Below are 26,558 nucleotides of genomic sequence, written 5' to 3' on the forward strand. Positions count from 1 at the left end.
TAAGAAATTGTTTAACAGTCTGTTTCAAATTGTTATATTTGAGAAACATATGAAATGTCTTTTCCTTGTAGATCACAGTCCAATAAGAAAAAAAAAAAAAAAAACACAATGTTATGCCTTTCTCCTCTTGGTGGCTGACCTAAGTTGCAATTCAGTCTAAAGAGCAGATAAAATCAGAGAACATCCTGGGCCAGATCAGCCTAAGTTCAGAGATCAATACAAGCCACTCGAAGTGTTTGTTTGTTTGTTCATTTCACTAGAAAATTCTATCAGATATTTTTTTTTTAATTTTTAGAATATTTTTCTTGAAATTTAATTAGTATACAGTGTTACATTCGATTCAGGTGTACAGTATAATGATTCAACAGTTCCATACTTTCTCAGTGTTTGTCAAAGATAAGTGTACTCTTAATCCCTTTTATCTATTTCACTCATCCCTCCACCCGCCTCCCTCTGGCACTGAATGTTTTAAAGAAGGAGCTGATATGATCAAGTTTGCATTTTAGGAACCAAATGAAGCTGCATAGTGAAGAGCAGATTTAGAACGGCATAGGTACTGGAAGCAAGGAGCCCCTACTTGCTTTAATGATCTAGGCAGTGAAAATGAAGGGAAGTAATAGATACCAGAAATTACAAACAAGCCAAAGTAGAAGACTTGGTAATTAACTGGATAGGAGGTAAGGATTTCAGAGATGAAAGCAAGGTTCTGACCTGGCAGACGGAGTCAACTGTGGCTCCACTGACCTAAATGAGACAAACAACAATTTTGCCAGGGCACGGTGTGATGCGATGCGGAGTTTGGTTTTAGAAATGTTGGTTTTGAGTTGCTTGTGCAAAGCAGCAGAAGGCAGGTGCAGTGTGTGTGGGCCTGGTCTTCAGGAACCATATTTGGGGAGGAGCACTGGGCTTGAGAACCATGAGCATTTGGCAGGGGATTACATGCAAGTGGATGAGATCGCTGAGGGTAAGAACCCAGAACAAGCAATTAAGAGACAGTCTCTGTTCAGTCAGATTTGGGTAACTTGGTTTTGCTTTGGTTATCTTTGGCATCTTGCTTTTGCGACCGCTCTGCTAGCTCGGGGCCATTCTTAGGCCTTTAACTTCTCTATAAGGTGAGCTATTAATAGTATCCACCTTATGGGGCACCTGGGTGGCTCAGCGGTTGAGCATCTGCCTTTGGCTCAGGGCGTGATCCTAGGGATCCTGGGATCGAGTCCCACATTAGGTTCCCTACAGGGAGCCTCTTCTCTCTCTGCCTATGTCTGCCTTTCTCTGTGTGTCTCTCATGAATAAATAATAAAATCTTTAAAAAAAAAGAAAAAAAATAATAGTATCTACCTCATAGGGTTTTATAAAGAATAAAATATCATCTTTAAAAAGCATTTATACAAGTAAGAATTTGATGAATATGGCTATTATTAGTATTGCTGTGGTTCTTATAAGTTTGAAGATAAACTGATGACCTGACAACTTTTAATGGGAAAACAGAAAATTTACTCATGAAGGAATTTGAGAAGCAAAGCCAGAGAGTTTAAGGGGAAAATTAGAGAATATAATGTCACATAGGCCAACATGGGGAGAGGGAGGAAAGGAAGGAACATCTCAAGAAGAAAAAAGTAGACAACAGTTTAAAATGCAATGATACAAGTAGAAGAGGGGCTTATATAGTCTTATCAGATGATCAAAGTCTGATATCAAAGTCTTATCAGATGATCTTAACAAGCACAGATTCATGGCTATTTCTAGAAACAAAGGCCAGATTGCAATTAGACTGAGGAACGAATAGAAGGTGAGGAAAAGGAAAAGGAAGACAGTCTCTTATAGCGTTGTTTGTGAAAGAGAAAGATGGGGATGAAGGGAAGAAGAGTTTGGCTGGTGGTTGTTATAAATGTGAAGACTTGACCATGGACATGCCGATGAGGAGAAATCTTGCAGTGAGGTCTTGTAGTAGATAGTGAAGAGAAGAGATGGCCCACCCATCATAAAGATAAGGATGAGATGAGAGAAGATGGCTCTAGTTCACAGGAGTAGGGAGGTCCCATGAGAAAGAGAGCATCTGCTCCACGGTGACAGAGGGAAGGAAGGAAGGCAAGAGAAGGGGGGGGGAGGGCAGGAGCTGGGAGGTTTGCAGAAGGAGGAGTCTGAGTCTGAGGAAAGCTCCATCTCATGTTGTCTATTTTCTTTGTAATTCTCTGCTCAAGTGCAGTGAGACAGAGAAAGATCAAAGGTTTCAGGGGAAAGAAAATTTAAAAAAAGATCTGCGGGAAGTGAAAAAGGGAACCAATTAGAGAAAGAAGATTTTCCAGGCTGACTTCAGGACCCAGTGGTTGTTGAAGCTGTTGATTTGTCAGGCCATTCGTCTGTACTGGTTTTCTCCGGCGGTACTTAGAAGCTCAGGAAGGAGGATGGAGAATGTGGGCAATGAAAGGGGTTTTGCTGTGGAATTGGGGATTGGGGGTAGTGGTCAGAGTTGAGTGAAATGGCAAGGAAGGAGTTTAAGTGTTGGAGCTGAGATAGAAAAGGAAGGGACAAAAGGAGGGAACTGTGGGTAAATATAAAAAAGAGCCGGGAATTATAGATCCCAGTGAGATGGTAGAAAGACTGATGAGAAGATCTAGAAGGATAGGAGTTTGTGGCACAAGAACAGTTGTGACTGTTTCAGAAAGGGGGCACGGTCTGATGAAAACATGGCCTGGGCTGGAGGCCAGGAAGTTGTGCTCTGAGATGGAGCGGGGGGGGGGGGGGGGGGGGGGGGGAAGGCAAGCTAACGAGAAGCTGAGCTGTCCGCGGGGAGACCCAGTGATCACTGAAGTGACCCTGGAAAATGGTGGGAAGAGGGGCAGAAAGGAAGATGCATCAGGGGCTAAAATATGTGCTGAGTCAAAGTAGTGACTGAGAAGCTCATGAGAGCAAAAAGGGTCTGGAAGATTATACCGTAAAAGCCTCTGAACCTGCAAGAAGGAGTGAGCCAAGGAGATCCTACAAGTCTGGCTTGGCGCTGAGGCATGAGAATGTTGACACCCGCTTGGTGTGGGAAATGGGTGGCATTCACTTAAGACAGATGCTGGAGAAGCCAGTTTTCAGGGAATGCCAGGGGATGGGATCAAGAGTTTCTGCAGAAGATGAAGATATGAAAGAGGGAGACTGCATCAGGAGGCATCTCAGAGGGTCGTGTGGAAGGTCTGGGGGGAACGGGGGCGTGCAGAGGAGAGAACCTTTTCGACATGACGATGAGAATACGGAAGACAACACCGTGGAAAGCCTTAAATTAGGAGCAGTAACCACAAATGGCAGGAATGTGAGGCACGGTGGGTTCACTGATTCTACCTGTAAACACTCCACGCCTCAACTCTTGTAACAATCCCCACTGGCCGTTCTGCTTCAGCTTTGCTCTTTTAAATGCATTTTTGCATGATGTTAGCTGGATTAGATTATATAAAATGTACTTCTAATCCTGTCATTCAATCTCCTTGATTGATAAAATCCTCCATCGTTTGTTTTGTCTTTAATTAGGCCTCCAGTGCTAATTGCAAACTCCTAAAATTAGCACTGTGTATAAGTCCTCCCCAGTTACCTGGCGCCTGTCCACCTCCCCAGGCTCCTCTCCTCGCAGACCCTCAAGTGTTGTACCCTGTCCCTTAGGCTAAACTACATGAAATTCCCCCATATCTCCACACACTCTGAATGGAGATAAGGGAGAAAGAATATTCCAGGCACAGTAAACAGATTAAAAAGACATGAGAGCTGGGAGCTTTGAGAGATGTCAAAAGATAGAGGAAAACTGAAACGTAATTAGATGATAGACATGAAAAATAAAGATTGCTCATAGCTTGATTCTTGAATAAAGTACTTGCCTTCTGTGAAATGTGTTACAGTGTAGGTGCTGTTAATTTCCCTCAAGGAGTTGAATTTGATGCACCTACCAGACTAAATATTTTTATTAAGATATACTTGTCTGATGTTCCTATTAACAATTACTATACACATGACCTTTTCCCCATCTTTCCAAGCTTTATATATTCAAACGTGTGATGTTGAGAGGCATATTGTTTAAGAGGTACTCTTCGCAGCATGTAATTCATAACAGACACCTTGCAAAAAATGTGTGTGAGTTTGTATATTTTTCAAAGATAATGAGCAGAAAGATTTAAAATCTGTTCAAATGTTTTCTGGCAAATGTACATGAATCGTGCCAAAAGGAATTGCATATTGCATGCCTTCAATCTGTTTTCGAAATATTTGTAGATACAGGCAACATCTGTTCCACTGGACAGAGATATACTGTAAGTGCTAATAACTTTGGAAAGCCCTGATTTTAAAAGTTTGTACTTGAAAATTAAATATTTTTTAAACAGATGCATGCCAAAGCGCTCTAAATGAACTTCATTTTTTTTAAAAATTACAGTAATTATAAAGAAAATTTTTTACAAAATAAACCAAAGTTTAAAACTTAGAGAATTTTGAATGATTTAATCGTATGTTATACATATATCTACTGGCAAAATATAATATTGTAGCCCAGCTCTGTCAAGGATTGCTGGGGGTGGGGTGGGGTGTGGAGAGAGAACTAAGGGACCTACCTACAAATATATAAAATAGATTCTGATTTGAGGCAAAGCAAAAAATGTGTAGTCCTGAGAGAACATGAATGTGAGGTTAAAAATCCCAAATATAGGAACGTCTGGGTGGCTCAGCAGTTGAACAACTGCCTTCGGCTCAGGGAATGACCCCGGGGTCCTGGGATCAAGTCCCACATCGGGCTTCCCGCAGGGAGCCTGCTTCTCCCTCTGCCTACGTCTCTGCCTCTCTCTGTGTGTCTCTCATGAATTAATAAATGAAATCTTAAAAAAAAAGAAAAATCCCAATATAAGGGTGTCTGGGTGGCTCAGTTGGTTGAGTATCCAACTCTCGATTTCAACTCTGGTCTTGATGAGAGTAGTGGGTTTAGGCCCTGCATTGGGCTTTAAAAAAAAAAAAAATTCCCAGTGTTGGGAAAATGATGAAAAATTGTAACTGGACAACAAGGAACAGGGGGATGATTTGGTGGAGATCCCTGATCTCGCCAGCACACGTCAAGACTGGCCCTGGATAAGGATTAGTAAACACTGTAAGTGCTGGTACATCAGTAGTGACCAGATTTGTCAATTGGAATAATATTGTTTCAGAAAAGTATAGGTCTGATCAAAAGAGATGAAAATAAGAGGCACTTTTAAGAGAATCTGTCTTGTGATAAATTATATGAAATAGTAGAAAATTTCTTTTTTATGGTTATAGGAGGAAAATCTTTGACAATGTGCTTATTGCCACTAGACAGTATTTTTCAAATTTCAAGGAACCCTCGCTTTAATGGATCGTGAAATCCATTTGAGTTGATCATAACATTTTTAAAATGAAAAATAATATTTAAAAATGATATTGCATTGCAAATAATAGGAGTAAGAATTGTTAACATTCTGTTTCAAATTGTATATGTATGAGAAACATATGAAATGTACTTTTCCTTGTAGATCACAGTCCAAAAGAAAAAAAAAAAAAAACAAAACAATGTTATGCTTTCTCCTCTCTGGTGGCTGACCTAGTTGCAATTCAGTCTAAAGAGCAGATATAAATCAGAGAACATCCTGGGCCAGATAAAGTCTTGGGCCTTAGAGGCTCCCCCAAGGGTCAGAAGTGCAGAGAAGTCAAGTCCACTAGGGAAGAGTCTAAGGAGGGTGACGGAGAGCAGGTGGGGTGGGGGGTCACCACAGTAGCCCGACGCCTATGGTTACAACCTGGGGAGCCTAGACTAGACTTTGGAGGAAGAGGGGTATTTCTGTGCTTCTCCATAGAACTTTCACCCCATTTCATTATAATACACTAGAAATAATAGCAAGGGAATACTTGGCCGGTTCTATGGTCAACAAAGGAAAGTGCATCTTAATAGCTACAACAAGTTGTGGAATCCAAGGTCCATAGGTATTCCAAGGTCCATAGGTATTAGTCACCCAGATGCTAACCATCTCATGTGATTTAGGAATTCACATGCCTAAAGCAAGGAACAAAAACTTGCATATCCAATGAGGTGAAAAGCCATTGTTGTGTAATTGCATGACAAATATAGCAATACTTTTCTTATCTACCCTGATCAAAAAAAAAAAAAAAAATGAGGTGTTGAAAGGCTGGTCAGGATGGTTGATCAGGCGAGGAAAACAAGGTGGCTGAGAAACAGGTTAGGAGGGACACTTTATTTTCACTGAATGCACTTCTGCAACTCCAGAACTGTAAACCATGTGCATTTTACCAGTTTAAAAGAAGAGTAATTTGTATTTAGGAAAATATAATAAATGTCACATTGGTGAAATTTTTAGAAAAACTAAAGTAGCTCTGTGGGGGACACTTTATTGGGTCGTTAGCCAAGGAGCCATTCTCCTGGATCCTTTTTGTAAAAAATGCCTGATTTTTCAGCTGGTGGTAGTATGTCCAAGCCCCAGAGGATGAATGAAGTAAATTAGCCCACACCAAGCCAGCGATGGCAGGAGAAACCAGAACCCTCAAGTGTGGGAGAGCCTGCTATAAGAAAGGTGCTGCTTCAGTCTTAAGGGATGGGTAGAAGGTGCAAGAGGGGAAGCTGAGACAGTTAGTAAGGAGCAAATACACCTGCCAGGGTGACTCTTCCCACCCTCCTCTCGTGGGCGAAGCCACTAGATAATAAGTATCAGTCAACAGCTAAAGCAGAAAATGTGCACACATGCATACATACACACACACAAAATCGCTAAATGCAGGCAAGGATAATCAAAATTAGCTTTCACATACAGGTCTTCTCAAATATACACATAAGAATACTATCAAAACTCACAGGTTTGAAGGAAACCTATAGTGAAAGGAAGCAACAAATAATTTAAAGAATCATAAATATTTCCAGGTTATGAGAGGCTGTCTTATCCATGAAAAATAACAGGCTGAGTTATAAATCTTGAAAATAAAAAATATGTGGCTGTTAGTAGAAAAAGAAAAGAAAAGAAAGAAAGAAAGAAAGAAAGAAAGAAAGAAAGAAAGAAAGAAGAAAGAAGAAGAAAGAAAGAAAAAAGAAAGAAAAAAGAAAAGAGAAAAGAAAAGAAAAGAAAAAAAGAAAAGAAAGAGATGGACTGAATAGCCACCATATTGTGCCTGGATGGGTAAACTGGAGAGCTAGACTATATGGCAGTGGATTCTCCTACAGTGTGGCCCAAGGCGACAGACTGGGTGAGGAAAGAAAAAAAACATGGAAGAGACATCCAGAAGATCCAATATTCAGCCAATATCGTTTCTCAAAGGACTGATATGAGAAAACAGTCAAGATTAAAAGGAGTTGGGGATGCTCAAAACTGAAGAAAGATAAGAATTTTCCATTTAAAACGGACCATCTAGTGTGAAGCAGAATGAATAAAAAGGACAAGCACCAGGAAACACTTGGAAAAATGCAAGCGAGAAAAGAGAAATTGAAAATCCTTAAAAGTTAAGAGACAGGGACCCCTGGGTGGCTCAGTGGTTAAGCATCTGCCTTCGGCCCCAGGATGTGATCATGGAGTCCTGGGATCAAGTCCCACATAGGCTCCCTACGTGGAGTCTGCTTCTCCCTCCGCCTGTGTCTCTGTCTCTGTCTCTCTCTGTGTGTCTCTCATGAATAAATAAATAAAATCTTTAAAAAAAGTTAAGAGACAGAAGTAAAAAAATTTATAAAGAAATGAGATTGAGATAAGACTTTGGTTAAAAAAAAAATGTAAAAAGACAATGCAACAATTCTCAAAAATTCCAAAGGGAAAAATGTCTGAAACTAGAAGTTTAGGTCAACAAAAATAATTCATATTAGAAAAAAATACTGAAATAATAGAAGGCAGGAAAAATATGTATATGATAAGAAAGTTTGATAACTATAATTTTTTTTAAAACTATACCAAGAAAAGTCCAGACAGAGTAGTTATAGGACAATGTAAGATAGAGATATGTGCTTTTATTGAAAGTCGAGATTTTCAAATTTGGTAAAAACAAACAAACAAACAAAAAAACACTGTATCTAAATGTGTGATGTTTACAAAAAAATGTATCTAAGGCAACATGATATAAAAATATTTGAAAAGAAAAATAATAGAGAAAAACATTACAGAAAATTGCTAACAAAAGGGGCAGATGTAAAAATGTCAACATCAGGCAAAATAGAAATCCAGACAAAGCATGAAAAGGAAAAAGAATTGTACAGAGTTGAAAGGAACAACATAAAAATAATGTATACTCTACACTGTAAGTTCTTAATAGTAGAAATATATAAAACAAAAAGGGAGAGAAATAAAAGTAAAATGAATAAATGCATAATAGTCAGAGATTTTAATATATCTTCCTCATAAATTGACAGATCAAGTAAACTAAGAATAATTAAAGCTATTTAGAATTCAAAAGCACAACTTTCAAAATTGGTTTAAGAAATAATAGAAATGTAGGGAACTTTGTAGCCAAGGGAACATTCATTAAAATTTTCCATTTTTCAGTGCACAAAAGAAATCATAGGCAAAATTCAAAATTCTCTGATCTCAAAGCAATAATATCATAGAGCCAGTCACAATTGCAAAGTGTTTGCTATGTGTCAGGCGTTGTTTATTTTAAGCTGTGGTTGCGGGTTCTAGCAAATAAAGGTACAAGATGCCAAGTTAAATAGAATTTAAGATATACACAGCATAATTCTATGGAGATTTTAGAACTTTTGGAAATTTTAGAGATAATTAGCTTTCAAAGCATTGGGGAGAAAATGAAGAAAACTTCCTGTATCTTACTAAGATAATTTTACTACCTTGATACCTAAACTAGACAAACATGGCATAAAAAATAAAACGATAGGCCAACTTCACTTTTAAATATAGCTATAAAACTTCTAAATGAAAATTTAATAGATTAAATATAGCAATATAATAGAAGTTGCTTGACATCAGAAATGCAAGGAAGGTTTGACACTATAACATGCTTTCATGTAATTATTTTTTAATAGATTAAAGAGAAAAAACACAGTGATTTTAATTATTTTATTAAAAATGGTATTTTTTTATTTGGTAAGTGCATAATACAAGAAGAAACTTTCCTGACTTGATGAAGTGTGTCTATCTAAACATCAGCAGTGACAAATTAGAAAATATAAAGGAAAAAAAGCCCTAGTCATAATTGAAGATGATAGAGAATTAAAGAAAAGATCTGGGAATAAAACTAATGCAAATGTGTAATGTCTATAGTAAAAACTGTACTGTAGGACATGAAGATATAGTTTATTTTTATTTGTTTTTTAAAGATTGTATTTATTTATTCATGAGAAACACACTGAGAGAGGCAGAGACAGAGGCAGAGGGAGAAGCAGGCTCCATGCAGGGAGCCCAATGCAGGACTCGATCCCAGGACCCCAGGGTCACACCCTGAGCTGAAGGCAGTGCTCAACCATTGAGCCACCCAGGTATCCCAAAGAAGTTATAATTTAATAGAGAAACACTCCCTATTCTAAATGGAAAGAAAATATAGTAAAGGTAGTTGTTCTCTACCAAATAAATTGCAAAATAAACATAATCCCAATTCAAAGCCTAACAAAGTTGTTTGTTTTTTTTTTTTAAGGATTTTATTTATTTATTCATGAGAGAGACAGAGAGAAAGAGAGAGAGAGAGGCAGAGACACAGGTAGAGGGAGAAGCAGGCTCTGTGCAGGGAGCCTGACGTGGGACTCGATCCCAGGTCTCCAGGATCAGTCCCTGGGCTGAAGGCGGCACTAAACCGCTGAGCCACTGGGACTGACCCCTAACAAGATTTTTTAAATGAAACTTGACAGTCCAGTTCTGATAAAAGATGCAAAATTCGCCAAAAAAAAAAAAGTATTAACAGAAAGAAAAAAATCAGAGAATTTACCGAATTTCAAAATAAAGCGTAAAAATGTAGCAATTAGAATTATATGACGGTAATACATTAATACATAATAGAAACACAAACGTCTAAAAGAAAATTCTGGAAGCATTCTAAGGGAATGTGTTTGTAGTCTTGGAGTACGGGAGACCTTTGAAAGATACAAGTGCATGTGCTGTAAAAGAAACTATTGATAAACTTGACATTAATATATAAAACGTGTACGAAAAAGCGAATAGTATTTCCACCATTATTATTAATTTTTGCCCTTGAGCAATTTGGAATCTTCAGAAGAAATGGCTCAAGACGCAGAAAGTTCATGGTTGACAGGGAGAACTGCGAGATGTTCAAGGTCCTCCGTGTAAGTGCTATCAGGCTAGGGGCTCAGCATAGGCCATCCCGTTTCACCTTTGAGAATCCCCATCAACCCAAGAAGGACGGATTACTGTGGTCCCATTGCTGGGGAAGAAACTTGCCTTTAATCCCGTATCAGCAATCGGCTGGAGTAGAATTCAAACCCAACACTTTCAACACCACCTTGACTCCCTGCAAATCAAGTAAGCAGAAGAAATTATACAGGGGCGCCTGGGTGCCTCAGGTGGTGAAGCGCCCCACTCCTGGTGTCAGCTCAAGCCGCGATCTCAGGGTCAAGGGACTGAGCCCCGCAGCATGCACTGAGTGTGGAGTCTGCTTGGCATTCTTTCCCTCTTCCTCTCCCTACCCCTCTACCCCCTGTCCCCCTCCCATGTGTGCACTCTCTCTCTCTCTCTCAAATAAATAAAATATTTAAAAACAGAAGAAATTATACCCAAAAAAAGTGCTGAGGGCTAAATCGTTTGCTAAAATAGTAAATCTATTAGAATTTGGTAGATTAATTTAAGGTGGAAATATGCAGTTAAAATGCACTCAGTGGAAACAGTAACGTAGTGTGGTGTGCGGTAGACAACAGTAGATCATGAGCCACCTGGGTGGCCCAGTGGTTGAGCGTCTGCCTTCAGCTCAGGGCGTGATCCTGGGGTCCTGGGATCGAGTCTCGCATCATGCTCTCTGCAAGGAGCCTGCTTCTCCCTCTGCCTGTGTCTCTCATGAATAAATCTATAAAATATTTTTAAAAAAATAGATGACAAGAAAGCAGGAAACTCACTAAGAGGCTGTTGAAAAGTTTTAGTGTCACACTGGTCGGGCCTGCACCGCTCTTGCGAGCATGAATGAATCTGAAGAATGTTTCAGAGTCCTGAATTACAGCATTTAAAGCCAAATTCAGCTGTAAGAGAAGTCATCTGACTCTACTGCCTTGGTTTTAAAGTCAGGCTGTCGGTGTGCAGACAGCACGGACCCTGCCAGTGTAGACTCGTGGTATTCAGCTAAAACCGTGACCCCAGCTGCCTCTCCTGGAGTCAAGGAGATTGTCCCTGAGTCTGTGCACCTGCATCCTGGATGCCACACGCAGTGATTTTGCTTCTCTCAAGGATCTTGGCCTACTGAGTAGACTCCGCCGAAGCTTTGTCAAAAGGATTCTCTAGGAAGGGATTCGGGTCTGACCCCGAATCGGAATATCTGCTGATTCCCAACCTAAAAGAGTGCATCTATATCAAGAAGAGAAGATTCCATTGCTCGAGGTAGCAGGTCCCAGGAGGATTTGCTCAGCGTGTTTTACGTGCTTTTCTAGGAATAGTGTCGAAGCATTTACATTGTCTGAAGTTGGGTCAGTCCCTGCCCCACGTGAGACGTCAAGAGTGGAAGAAGCAACCTCAGGCTCCCGGGCCTCCACCGCCTCATCCCTGAAGCAGCCCCTTCACAGCCCTGCAGTGTTTTAAGAGCTTTGCAGTGAACGTGGCCATTCTAATGACAGGACCGGGGACACCTGGAGTGACATCTGGGCCCAGCACACTAACTACCTTGTGAAAACCTGCCTGGTATGCTCTCCCCTCTATGCCTCACGTAATACGATGTCTGCCTCAAATTTCGTTTGCTTCCATCCAGAAAAAAGCAGATTTTGTTTGTTTTCACCCGTGTGGCCAGGGCCTGGCAAGCGTATGGCTCTTCCCAGTCTCCGGCAGGACCTTACACGGCATCCCTCCCCAGCACGACTGGCTTTCTCATGAGCCAGGCGTCTAGAACCCTGAGTACTGCTACCTCTGACGGTTCCCATGTTTGCTGAGGTCCCAGCCCCTCTCTTGAGAAGAAACATCTTTCACAGATGTGAGCCATTCCCCACTAATAAATCAGGGGGAATTATCTGAACTGAACAAAAGGGGAAAATTAAAGTGTCCGTGTCTGGTTATTATGGTACATAATATCCCCACTATAAACATGTAAAGACATTCATTGTGATGGGTTTAAAAAATCTTTTTAGAATTTATACTGTTTGCGGTGGCCAAGAGAATCCTTAGCTGTTTCCACTTTGGACATGTGAGTTAGAATGTGACATTTGTGGGTAAACATCAGTTTAGACAGATGAAGTCTGCTCAAGTCAGATGAAGCTGAAACAGAGTTTTCCATTGAAAAAAAATTGGAAAATAAAACCACATGCTTATATATTTCTGAGATTAAAGCCATCTAAAACAAGGAGAAAAGAATGAAAAGAATGAGTCAAAGCTTTTCTCCTCCAATAAAGACCTGTAAACTAGAAATTTCTTTGTTTTCCTCTCTGACAATATACTCTACTGTGTTGAATAGGTTGTTGTTGTTGTTGTTGTTGTTTTTTCTTCTCAACACATAATTGATTCTTGGAATGACATTCACTTTGAGTGTGGACAGTTGTGCCTTTGGGACGGAAGCAGTCGTTTCTACATTTGTCGTTTTGAACAACAGCAATAGTAGAACTATTTTCTCCCCCAAGTTACCACTTAAGAGACCTGGAAAACTGATCAATGTCATTTTATATGTTTATAAAAGACAAAGCAGTCTTCCTACTAAAGCAAGCCAAGTAGAGGAAAAAAGTGGAACTAATGGTATCTTTATCAGTGGGACTATACAGTGTCATTAAAAATAGAAGTATGTGAAATATTTAAGGATAGAGTTGAAGATGGTGGTATGTTGAAATTTTTGAAAAAGATTCAAAAATAGGAAAAAGTTTTGCAGACTAGCAAAAAAATTAACGGAACTTTTTTTTTTAAGACTACAGATAGAAACACTGTTTCAATGTATTTTTCCAATCTCTTTTCTTTTTGCAAAGAGGCCTTGTATAAAAGAACAAAGTGTGCCTCACATAGGAACACTGGAAAAGATAGATTATGCATTAATTTATGACTAAGTAACTTATTCTCTTAGCTGTAATGATAAATGACCCTTTTTCTCTACAATTGATTCACAATTCTCATGAGTCAAGATGGTTAGATCTAACCAGCTATAGATAAAAATTCAAAATCATATAACTTCAATACACCAAATATATAAACATCATGGCTGGGGAAAAAAATTAAAATCTAAGGGTCAGTTAAGTGTTATTTAAGTATAATTATATATCTAGTCTATACTTCTTTCTTTTCCTTTCCCAGGGTTTGTGCGTGGATTTAGTGGTTATGAAATGAACATGACTAGTAATGACCTAACTGAACAAGTATATTAAAATGAAATATGTTTATAAGCAATAAATTATATCAACACACTAATGAGAATGTGTACCATTTAATGTCAAACTGACATTCCGTTAAACACAAAATTTAATGATATTGTACTTGTTAACCTACAGTAAGGTTTGTTGTTTTTATTAATTATTAATATTTTACCAGGTTTCTTAATAAGCCCTTTTATCTTTGTCAAGTTAGATTCTAAACGACATGCTAAAGTTTATTTTTAATTGTCCTCTATTATTTTCACCATATATTTATCAGTATTCTAAGTCCTCAAAAACTTCCAAATTTAGTCTTTTTAAACCTGAAACTTGTTTACCTAAGCATCTGAAAAAATGAGAAAGAAAAAAGGCAATTAAGTGTGTTGGCAAATTCTCCAAATTTATACACAATTAAAAACTTATTTATAAAAAATTTAGTTAGAATGTTGACATTCTTAAAATTAAAAAGTTAAGGTCCTAAAAAATGTTATAGCTTTCCCTCCAAATGTTTTCAGAGGATTGTTATATGATTAAATATATTTTTCTATTATAAAAATAATGTATTAAATCTTAACCTAAAGATATGAGGCATTAGGAAATAACAATATCATTCATAAAAGAATTCACTCTAAATTACCTAAAAATATTTTTTCCTACTGCATTTCTAATTCAACCTGAAAAAAAAATCTGCACGCAATTTTTAGAAGTTCAACTATTCAATAATGTATCATAAAGATGCATTTTTCTCACATCATGCTCACAAAATCAGCATGAGCTATTTATTATATCCCCTCTCTGCATAAGAGAAAATGGAAATCCAATGAGGTCATGCCTTTGCCTCATCAGATGCAAAACAGGTTCATTGTCCATGTTTCCTAGTTTACTGATATTTTCATTTCAAAGAAGCTCATATTCACAGCTTCATACTTGAAATAGCCATAGTCTAGAAAAAAAGTTTAAATTAAAATGAAATGACCTTTAATATTGGTATTATACTTCTAATGATCACCGTCATCAAGCGCATTACCATTTCCATAGGAGCACGTGAATGGAATACAAGCTGGCAAATATTTTGTGCAGAAAGAAAAGAAGTTTAAACCTATAAACAAGATATTATGTGTCCTACTCAAACTTTTTTTCTATGTCTAGGTAATATTTTTAATAATAAACCCCAAAGCATAGAACTGAACCTTGGGTAGTATTTAACAGTGTAAAAAATCTCTTGATCTATGAATCAACTAGGAAAGGTTTTATTTGTATAGCAGGGTGCATGGTAGGCTAAGCTTTTCCCTAGTAAGCAAAAAAAAAAAGTCAAATTTGAGCCAATTTTGAGGAGGTGTGTGAAGGAAAATGTTTGCAGGGGCTCAGTGGATGTGCATGTGCAAAAGGACAATAAATATAAGGTAACAAGGATAGTGGGACAGGTAAGGAAGAATGTCTGAAAGCACGTAAAAGCATTCACGTGCAAAAATTTCAAAATTCTGTACTAGGATTGACCATGCCAGCTCAACAAAGGATCTCTCCACCTGGTAGCCAGCAGCTCGTGAAGCTTGTGTAGGTGGAATTCAGAAAAGAGAAGTCACCTTGGAGCATTCATTTGTTTCAAGAGTCGCCGGACTGGCCTCTCCTATTTCACAGATGCCAGTTGGACACCATTATTCCTGGGGAGGAACGTAAGACATCTAATTTTTGGTTTGATGAAGGCTGCTACTCCTAATGCCATCTTGAAATGCAGGGCATCCGAGGGGAGGAGGGAAACAATGGTCCTATCAATAGAGAAAGCTACTGGCATGAAAGAGATTTCAACTTAACTTCTTCTCAGCCCTCAGGATTTGAAAGGGTGTGATGGACAGTCACCAAGGACTGTGGAGAGGACCTTACCATGATCCAAGGGAGGAGAAACTCAAGGCTAGGACCAAGAGGCTCATGAGTAGTAACTACAGCTAAGACCAGAAGCTAAAACTTGCCTTTAAGCCTCTTTGCTTCATCTCTTGGGTTTGAAGTAAGTATCCTGCACATGGATGTGACTTTGAAAAGCTGTGACCTGGATGCCAGGTACAGGAATGTGATTTAACAAAGGTTTCATGACTGAGTGAGAAGGGATAGTCCTTGCTATGCTCGCAGGAACAAATTACAATTGCAACACTCCGTAGCGGAGACAGATGCAAGGACAACCAGAACAGTGACCTACTTGAACTGGTCACAATGTCCCACTGCTCAGCACCTCATGCTCAGAAGCAGCTCCAACAACTTTGGGCTTGAGAATGCCCCAGAAGCTTAGACGCCTGACCCAATGATGTCTTGAGAGGGAGATTCTAGACTTTAGCTTTTGGGGCTGAAGGAGAGAGAGGAGGAGTCAAGTATTTAAGGAAAGAGAAGACACACCATGTTTGCGGTTATGGCGGAAGACGTGGGCCTTTCTGATTATGTCTACCTCATTAAGAAATCAAAGATTCTTGCGTACATTGTTCAGGGAGAAGAATCAAATTCAAATTCTTATTTAGAGCTCATGATAGAGCTTTTCAATACAATTTTTCAATACATGTTTTTTAAAAACTACTCATAATTCAAAAAACATGTGGACACTTACCTTTAGAATATTTCAGCTCTATTTAATAAATAAAATCTAGTGATGAAGGTAAGATTTTACATTCGCATCACGTATCATTCTGCTTATGCTGTTTCTTTTCAACATCGCTGCACCCCTGTGAATTAGGCCAAATTAGAGTTTGGTATTCAGAACTCGGGTGATCCTTCGGACCAAGTTACTATGTGCAGAAATAATGGAGAACCTCAAATAATCAGACCTTAAAGGACGTTAAGATTAAGTGTATAAAGGGAGTTGATATTTCTCTTCCCCCCCACCCCAGCCAATGTCCATTTCAAGTACCTTCCTCTTTGAATTTGGGAGCAGAAAGAGGAAAATGGTAATGCTGCCTCCCTTCCTTTTCCCAAAAGGTGGTCAAAGGGCTCTTGCCTCAAGTCACACGGGGGCTTATTTCTGGTAAAGAGCCCTGGGTGGGCCCCTAGAACCTGTGCCTGGGACCTCTCAGGTGGCCCCTGGGGATCTTCATTTTTAACAGCCTTCTCAGGGGTCAGTCTGCACACGTAGCTGTAAGGCCACTGCCTGGTCCTTGCAAGGACGGCCTTACAGATTGAAGTCTTATGGTCAGGGTTATTTCATTAACAACATTTTTATATATCACAAAATTCGTCCATGAGGGCCTAATCAATGAGTCTGTGGTTAAGTCATTATGAATCACAGAAAACTATTTTCTTCGCATTTTTCCATTTCCTATAGTTACCAGAAATGGATCTGCTTATGAATTGGCTTTTGAAATAAAGGCCGTGTTGTTTTTAAATATTTCCCTTCTGTTTTCAACTATTAAAATATGGTATATAAAAAAACAAAAAAAATAAATAAAATAAAATAAAATATGGTATAAAAAAATAAAAAATAAAAAAAAATAAAATATGCTATAGCCTGAGAGAAATACATGAAACATCAAAGGAGAGGTCAATGTTGAAATCAGCACCTCACAATAAAATGGATATGGAATATTTGAACACGCTTTGCGTGGCCTAAATCCTCCAGAACTTCAGTAAGTCTCTTTCATTAAGTCAGACAGTTGCCACAGTTCTAAATAGAACGTACCCAATTCTGATAAAAGGCACTTTGGTTAAACAAGATTGAAAATTTTGAGTTTAAGTAGTTGTTTCTTTTCCTTTAGAAAAGATAATGTTCAGGGAGAAAATACTTTCAAAGCTATCTATGAACTATTACTGAATATAAATGGAAAACTGATAAGTGAATTCATATGAAAGTCATTTTTTATACAAAAGACCAATTTTCCTAATATCATTTATTTACTAATACCTTCTTTTTCCAACTGAATTCTAATGATCCCTCTATCACATCCTCTAAGTGCTCACAGATGCTTAACATCAGCTCTCTACCATTTTATTCCAATTATTAAGCTTTATATTGCCATAGAATATGCTTGGAAAAGAGCCCCCCCCACACACACACACCTTGTTCTACTTCCCCAATTTTGACCATGACCCACCCATACAGATTTCGGAATCAGCTTGTCTGGTTCCATGTAAAGTTCTATTAAGAGTTTTATTTGAGGGGCACCTGGGTGGCTCAGTCAGTTAAGTATCTGCCTTCAGCTCAGGTCATGATCTCTGGGTCCTGGGATCGAGTCCCGACGGTGAGCTCCCTGCTCTGTGTGCATGCTCGCTCGCTCTCTTTCTCTCTCTCTGGATCTCAAGTAAATAACATCTTTTTTAAAAAAAAGTTTTATTTGAATTGCACTACATTTGTGGCCTCACGAGAGGGAAATCTGACATATTTCTCATTTTGTGTCTTTTCATCCATAACCACGGCACATTCTCACATGTATTGTGTCCTTCAATAACCTTTTGTCATTTCGTTCATGCAGTTCTTACACATCTTTTGTGATGTTTACTTCTGTGTGTGTGCTTTTTGAGTAGTACCTGTTTTCTGGAAGATTTTATATTTGGTTATTGTTGATGCACAGAATTATTTTTGTGCTTTGTGTGTGTGTGTGTGTATGTGTGTTCAGAAATCATTTTATACTCCTTTTTAGCTCTAATCTGTGTCTGGATATTTTCTTAAACTTGATGTATACTCTATCATCTATCACCTACAAATGAAAATCACTTTGCCTCCTCCTTCCCTATCATTATGCTGTTTTCAAAAATTTTCTGGTTTTAATGCATCAGCTAGATTCTTCAGTAAAATATTGAATAATATGCTGACAGCATGCCTCCGTGTCCTGATTTCAATCAAACTGCTTCTAAACGGGGGTGCCTGGGTGGCTCAGTTGGTTAAGCATCTGCCTACAGCTCAGCTCGGGTCTCCAACACAGGGGATGGAGCCCCCCCGCCAGCCCTGCTGAGCAGGGAGCCTGCTTCTCCCTCCCCCGCTGCTGCTCCCCCTGCTTGTGCTCTCTCTCTCTCTCTGTCTCTCTCTTTCTGTGTCAAATAAGTAAATAAACTTTTTTAAAAATTGCTTCTAAATGTTTTGCCGCTAAATATTATAAAGGATGTCGGTAGTTGTTCTTTATCAAGTTAAGATAGTTCTATTCCTAGCTTGCAAAGAGTTTATGTGTAATAACTCCAATTCTATCAGTTTCTTCTTTGGAAACTATTGAAACTGTTCTGTTTCGCCATTTCGTGTGCTAATACAGGGTGCTGCTGTGATGGTGTTTCTGACGGGAATCCGTCTCTGCATTCCTAATATAAGCCTTGTCGGCCATCGTGAGTTTATTTTTTAATACCAGTGGATTTAATACAGTGATAATTTATGGTTTTCACACCAACATCCATACTGTGGAGCCTTTTTATTGGTCTTCCCCCACTTTGGTGTCTTCCCTGTAGTGTATTTGCCACACACCTGCTACTGATCCCTCTAAAGCAGATCATGTTACTGAAACTAAAAACCTAAGTCCTTAACCTGCACTTACAAAACCCTTATAGGCTGGTCCCTCCAGCCTCCCTCAGCATGTCACCTGTCCCACATGTCCCTGTCCCGTTTCCCTCCTTCAGTCCTTGCACACCCTTGCCCTAGCTCTTCCTCCTACCTGAAGTGCTCTTTCTCCCCATATCTGCGTGGCACTCTCTAATTTCTTTTAGGGCTGTCACATGTCACCCCATGAGTAAAGCCTTCCCTATTGACTCTATATAGAATAGTGCCCCCTTCTCTGTTCCTGTCCTACTCGACTTACTTTGTTTTTCTTCATAGCACTTGTCATCACCAGACACACTTTCTATGTATGCTATTTATTTGTGGCCAATCCTCAGACAGCTAAAATATGAATTCAGTGAGAGCAAGGATTGTTTTTTTTTCTCATTGTTTGTATCCCCAGCAGTGCACATGCCTGGACCAAGTAGATGCTCAAGGAAACTGGAAGTCGTGTCATGTTAGGTACCTGCCTGTGGTACCTGTTAGAAGAAACAGCGTTCACTCAATCATTCAGTAAATATCACTCACCTACACTGTGCCCGGACCTGTGCTTGACATTGCTGAGCCTACGCCCAGGGTTGTGCTTCTGAGAGTGACTTTGTGGTCACTCTTACAGGGACAGGTCCAGATGCTTAGTCACTTGCCCACGCCAAGACATCAAGTGCTTCTGGGCACCGTTTCCAGTCAAGACGGTCCTTTCCTAAATCCTGGCTTTGTCCTAGTATTTCAACTCTAGCTCTCTGACTCCAAGGAGCCCTCACATAAGATGCCTTTTCCACTCAAGTATTAGGACCCATAATGCTCCCCGGCCCCGCACAAGCGTGCCACCCTAACCTAGGTTTTGTTTTGTTTTTATTAACACCTAGAATTTCACCCCAGCTCCTGCCCACTCTGACTTTGAGCTTCTTCTTAATTTCCGGTACATGGGATTTCTCTCTTGGATTAATGATTGGCTGTTTATTTAAAACATGCGTTAGCTTTTAGCCAGCATGTCCATGTATTGCTGAAAAGAGACACAGCTTTTTGCATTGGCTAAAATTTTGTCATGGGAACTGAAAGGTTCTTAAAGAGCTGAGAAACTGTGCTTATAGCCCTGGCTGGTGTGAGTGGTGAATAATTGTGTAGATTCATTTCTGTGGCAATGTGCCCTCAGTACTCTGATGAAAAATAAAAATCCTGGTTCTTTTTATATTGATTTTTCACTTCATTGTCCTTAAAAATATGCTTTTAAATGCCACATTTCTAAATCCTCCATAACTATTTCATGACTGCTTTTATGAATTGTTGGTATTTCATAGCCCTATGAGTGTAAATTATCATTCCAAAGATCATATGTTATATCCAGTGTATCAGACTGGAGTCGTAGGCGTGGGTGATTTTATTGCATCTCGAGGTGCCTATGAAATATGCTCGGAAAAGGTTTCACTAAAGATACCTTCGTAGAGGAATCTCTTAACGTGAGCGAAGATGAAAAGACTCAGAGAAAGTAAAAACGCATGGGAGAGCCGTAGGTTAGAGACAGAATACATTTTTAACTGAATAATGTTTACAAAACCCAATAGAAATTGAACAGAGTGATGGTCTCCCTGCCTTTTCTGCGTGAATCCTGCAATGCCACTGTCAGAAATCCTTGTCCCCAAGAGCCCAGGTCTTCTCATTTCATTTAACAGCTGAATGTATTTACCACTTAGTATATTAATTTAGCATCTTTCTTTGAAAGGGAATGCCCTCCAAAGTTTTTTCTTTTCTTTTTTCCAGTTTCAGCAGCTTTTTTTTTTTTTTTTTTTTTTTTTTTTTTTTTTACAAATAGCTTTACATCAGGAATATAAAGTATGCAGGGGAAATGTCCCGGCATTGTTTCCAAATAGCTCAGTAATTACTTCAGAGACAGTGTGAAAGCTAGCATGTTTAAATTTAACAGTCACTCACGTGGCTTCTGTCTACATAATGTCAAAGTAATACTAATAAACATGTTCTTCCCTGAAACTGAGCATTGATGAATAAACCAGTTGAAATGATCTTTGCCGTCTGGGATAGGCAGAACAGAGCCTGATTTGGTTTAATGGAAGATCTAAAGATTGTCTACATTATTTTTTACCATCTGTAGGAAAGCCACTTTCGAGTATTTTCTTAGCTTCAGACATAAAATCATGATTGATGGACTTATCATTCTTTCATGATGCATGACAGTAATTTAGAGTCCAAAGAATGCACTTGGGCCTTCTCTGTTCAAATTTTGTACGAGGTGGAATCAAGCACTAGCTCAGAGCCCAGACGCTAAAGCTGGGCCGTCTGGGTTCAATCCACTTACTCGCGGTGTGTCTTGAGAAAGTTACTTCCTCTGTAAAAAGTTTCCTTTTGATTATAACAGTGCAAGGTTGTCAGAGGATGAAATAATTATAGCTATATATAAATGCTTAAAACGGGGCCTGGCATATGCAAGGATGTGTTAACTATGAGCTTACTTGCTTTTGCTCTCTTACCCGCAGATTAGAGTCATAAAAAATTATGTCTCTCACAACGATGCTATATACATGCACCAACATAGTCCAAGATCATGTTTATCTTTACTCACAGATCCTTAGTCAAGGGATATGTTTAGAATTAAGACGTATTAACCTTATAAAAAAATACCATACCGGACCCACGTTAGTCTGGCATTGCTTTTTCTAGATTTGACTCTCATTAATCCAGTCCTTATACTAGCTCTCAATTTGAGTGCATTTTCTATTTAAGGTGATAAGCAGCAGATCAATAGAACTACTCAGAATCATATAGTCTAGTTATCCCTCCAGCCATTTCTTCTCCAAAAATGATGAATAAAACCAAAAAAAGTCTTGACGAAACACGAAAAAGGTAGTATCTTGGACAAAAGATTTCCTATTCGCTTTCCACGTTTCACTGTCAATTTCTCTCCTCTCCCTCCAAATATCCAGTATGGAATCTACATTTATAAAACCTGGAGATGGTATTATTGCTATCAATAATTGATAACATTAAACACTTGCCACATTTAAGAAGGCAACGCTTCTTTACTAATGTAGAATTCCTAACACATATCTTTTTTCATGTTTACAACATGAATAAAAAACACCTTAGATAGTAATGAAGTGACTTAGTTTAACACCCAGAAATTTAAACATACACTATTCTTGGATACCAAGTAGCATAAACAAGTTAAAAATCCTCCAACATAAAATACGCTGGATATTTCATCTCTACTTTTTTCAAAACAATATAAAAACATTGGTTTTCTGACTTGTGACCAATACAGTTACAGAAATAAAATACAGTCGGAATATAGTCTTAGCCCATTTGCGCTTATGTGACTTCTGATCGAGGATATATCATTTAATTTATGATTCACATAGAGCACATGGATAGACTCAACTGAAAAGTAGTCCAACTTCGGAATAAATTTTCAAGATGATTTTCTAGAATTTGTTTTCTATCTTTGAAAAATTTTGTCCGTATGAAAATGTTGTCGTTGAATCCAAACTCTGAAAGCAAATGTTGCTTTTGACATATTCAGAAAAGTTTTCCTTTCCCCTTTCTTAGGGCAGGGTGTCTTTCATTCTCCCTATAGGTCCGCTCTCCACTCTTCACTGTCCGCTCTCTGCTCTGGGACAGCGATGTTTGTGGACTTTAAGGGGATCCCTCGCCCACTAGCTTCCTTTTGGGTTTGGTGAGTAAAGAACGTTGGCATGAGGTCCAAAGAAAGGAAGAGAGTCGAGTCTGTACCACAGACTGACTGGTTCCTCTACCAAGAGTCACAGCTCCTTTCAGGCAGACCTCCTCACCAGACCTCCTGTCTCTGATTTTTTAGAGACCGCTCTCTTCCCCCCTTATCCCTTCCTGTGTTGCTGATACTCTGGGCTCTAGACATCATTCCCTCCCCTTCCCCTCCTTGCCTGGTAGTAGTTACTGCATCACTAGCCTGCTTCTCGGAGTCTTCCTCATGGTCTCCCCACACCCTGCCCTTAATAACCACCCCCTTCATGAACTGCCCTCGGATTAGTGGCAGCATGCCTTTCATCACACTCAGCTCACGTTTCCTGCCAGGACCATGGCCGATCCCCTCACCTAAAAAAATCTTGTGAGATAATCCAAAATACATGCTCTGCTTTTGCTCTAGAAGACAGAGCTTACGGCTAAGCAGAATCTTTGGGTTTTGCTCATTCTTAGTGCCTCTGAATATTTCATGTTGCCACCTTTCTTCTCCTTCGTCCTCCCAAGGCACCTGATGCAGGCCTCTTCTGCGGCTCTGCACCAGCCAACAGTACTTCATACCTAGAGCCTGTCTTCTGTTTTCCCACACATCTGCGTTTACCTATCTTAGTTCCATTTCCTTGGGTACCCACTTACCTGTAAAAGTCACTGAGCTGTGTCAACATGACTTTTGGTCGGTTAGCATATTTTCAGGTTGATAGAACTTTTCTGGAATCAATGCCTTATCTCAAGGAACTGTAGTAGATTTCTGGAGAAAATATTTTGGGATAGGCAGGTTTTGCACTGCTTCAAAACCAGTCCCTAGAGGTGAACATTTTAGTCTGCCTGAAAATGGAGTCAGATATGTTGTATTCCGTAGATATCTGTTATTAACAAAAATTTGAGGATTATACAAGTGAACGCAGCAACGGTATTCATCATATTCTAATGGGAGATTAAAAGGATTTTTGTCTTTGCAAATAAATGAAGACACATATTGTCTAACACCACCATTCTGCTGGAGACTGTTGAAAATCCATTATCTATAATATATGGGGAACAAATTCCATATTCATTATTTTCATAGCATTAAAAGATTGAAAAGGGATTCAATTTAAAGATATACAAAACTTGTAACTTATTTTTATATGACTGGATTTTCTTGGTGGTCGTTTTGTGGAGATAATGTTTTTTTTTACTAGGCAATCAATTTAAAAAATATCCAATGTTATTTTCTCATGTTTAAAGGCATTCCAGAAATGTACTTTAGTAGCATTATTTGTCTCCTCACAAGTAGTAGAATATCACAAGCTATTTAAGTCACGCTGAAGGTAAAGTATCCATCTCTTTACATAAAACTGCCTTCAATTTTTCATGATCAGAATTATAAAATGATAGAGCTCTCATATTGGTTTAACTGATGAGCTGTATCTCAGTGTACAGTTTTAAGTCCTTGCAATTCAATTCCCAGCTCTATTTATCGGGATTGATATTTAAGTGATGGTGAGCAATGAGAATCCAGATTGAGTGATGAGAAGTGGTTTTGATAAAGTGCTGCTAATACAAACCCCAGCCCTGGTCAAAAAAAAAAATCTATATTCTTTAATAATTAAATATATATAGTAGTTCTGCGATGCTGAGATTTGGGAAATTATTGTACAAGAGACAAATGTTGTATTAATGAAGCCAATTTTTTCAAAAAATTGATAACAATGATAGTGTATTTCTCTCAATTACTTTCTCATCAAGCTTTAAATCATACCCAAATCTACAGAAGCAATATCTATGTCTCGATAAGTGGGAATAAATCATGCTTACCATGAAAGCAGAGTGCAGAGAAGCTTGGAAAGAAAGAAGGAGCAAACTTTAAACATGAAAAATAAGGTACAGTTATATGATCAGAAAGAAGGGGAAATTTATGTTAAAAATCACCAGGTGGAAATATTTCTGGCTGAACTGTCTTAGGACTGAATGTTTTTTTTAACTGAGATATAGTTAACCCACAGTATTATATTTGTTTCCAGTGTACAACATAGAGATTCAACATTTATGTACAATATAAAATGCTCAGCCCTGATAAGTGTAGTTACCATACAAAGTTATTAGAACACTTTTTACTATACCCCAAATGGAAGTTTGTACCTCTTAATCCCCTTCACCAATTTCATCCATCCCGCTCCTCCCTCCCCTCTGGCAACCACTACGATATTACAAAAATAAACTCAAAATGGACTTAAAGACCAAAATGTAAGACCTGGAATTCTGGAACTGGTTTTGAATCATCTCCTCACCATGAGAAGCCCAAATGTGAGCTGTCATGATACAATCTGCTCCAATGAATGTGCTGATTTGTGCGATCCGTAAGAAAGGAGGAAGTCGTGAGGTGAGGCCCACGGCTGTGCTGATTCCACCGGGAGACTATTTCCTGGCCATGGCAGAGAAAGCAAGAATCCAAAAAGATCACGGAATTCCTACTGACCTGAGGTGGAAGAGATTGGAGAGCAGAGTGGCTAAAATAGCTGCAATCTTAACCCAGACTCAGCAGGTTAAGCATCCAACTCTGACTCTTGATTTCGGCTCAGGTCATGATCTCAAGGTTGTGAGATCCAGCCCCGCATGGGGCCCTGGGCTGGATGTGGAATCTGCTTAGGATTCTCTCTCTCTCCCTCGCCCCCTGCCCTCCCCCCTCCCCTGCACATGTACTCTCTCTCCCTCTCTATTAAAGAAATAAACAAACAAACAAATAAGTAAATATAATAACTGGAATCTAAAAAGCAAGTTAGGAGGAGGAAATGTATGGAGAAAGACCCAAATCCTACATGCATCCCCTGTGAGTGTTTTCTGATGATTGCATATTGACGTTTTAGAACGATCTGGAGCTTACAAGAGAGTGGCTGCTACAGAATTGAGAACGGAACGCACATACCAGAGGGTGGGCTAGATCTTCATTCATGTATATATATATGGAAGATATCTATATGTCTATATGTATCCATCCAGAGGAAAAAAAAATAGCATGGGATTCTACATCTCCGGTTTCCCTACTGCGCCAGAGCATCTTCAGACATGAAAAGAGCTGTACCCAGGACACTCTGCTGCTTTTCCCACAGCCCGACATTGTTTCAGTTCTTACTTGGGAACATATCCAAGGCCTGAAGCAAGGATGTTCTGTACATGATTTTAAATAAAATACTTTTATTATAAAAAATCGAAAAAGGGCTGGAAGAGGGAAACTTATCGTACTCATCGGCACTTCTATAAATGCACAAAAGACTGCATTGTGCTGTACCCAGTAATTATTACTAAGCATTTGGATAGAACTTTGTATTTACAGAGTGCTTTGTAGTCCTTTATATTATTATTCCTCACAGCAGCCTTATGAGGTAGGTTGGTATTGTTAAATCTATTTTACCCCACTTCAGGAGGTCGCTCTTTGAAGTACTTTGAAATAAACCTTGAAGAATCAAAACCCTTCAGTGTGTCTGGAAGAACAAGGTGAAAAAAACCCCATGGTGAAAGTTTGTGTTAAAAAAGAAATCCCAAAGGGACCCTGTGTGCTGGAGAAGGAGATCAGAGACCAAAACAGGAGCTGGAAATTACATCAATTTGATTTGGAAATAAAGCGCAGCCTGAATATAGAGAGATTCGTAGACTAGGCTAGTTACGGAGCCTGTTTTCTCCTTGGCTTTTCTAGAAAACTTGGTCTTGGATGTCGATAAATTGTCAGTAAACCCAGTATTTTTTAACATGCTATCCAGGTGAGATTGGTGAATGTGCTTCATCTTCATTTTCTGTATTTTTATATCATACTACATATAATCATAAATGTTGAAATACAGGGCAATTACTCACTCTGGGTCCTACTCTTATCCAAACATTAACTAATCACACAGGAAGAAATGTTATTTGTGTAGC

At 38.9% G+C, this 26,558-nt stretch overlaps 2 long non-coding RNA genes across 6 annotated transcripts in view; one reads left to right on the forward strand and one right to left on the reverse strand.

Annotated features, from left to right (window-relative positions):
- The window catches only part of LOC111094258, a 160,216-nt gene that overhangs the window by 128,798 nt on the left and 4,860 nt on the right, over positions 1-26,558 (reverse strand). Inside the window, exons 3-4 of one of the 5 annotated variants that reach the window (XR_005384817.1) lie at positions 16,035-16,149; positions 10,372-10,434 (exon numbers count right to left, since the gene is read on the reverse strand). The exons of 3 other annotated variants lie outside the window; for them this stretch is intronic. This is a non-coding gene — a long non-coding RNA (uncharacterized LOC111094258). Of the gene's footprint in view, positions 1-10,360; positions 10,435-16,034; positions 16,150-26,558 lie in introns of those variants that run through there. One more of the 5 variants, XR_005384816.1, reaches the window with a different exon arrangement.
- LOC111094259 overlaps positions 1-26,558 on the forward strand; it is a 172,036-nt gene that overhangs the window by 125,250 nt on the left and 20,228 nt on the right. The gene's annotated exons all lie outside the window — the stretch shown is intronic.

The sequence above is a fragment of the Canis lupus genome, chromosome 36, assembly GCF_011100685.1.
Source record: "Canis lupus familiaris isolate Mischka breed German Shepherd chromosome 36, alternate assembly UU_Cfam_GSD_1.0, whole genome shotgun sequence".
Taxonomy (NCBI): domain Eukaryota; kingdom Metazoa; phylum Chordata; class Mammalia; order Carnivora; family Canidae; genus Canis; species Canis lupus.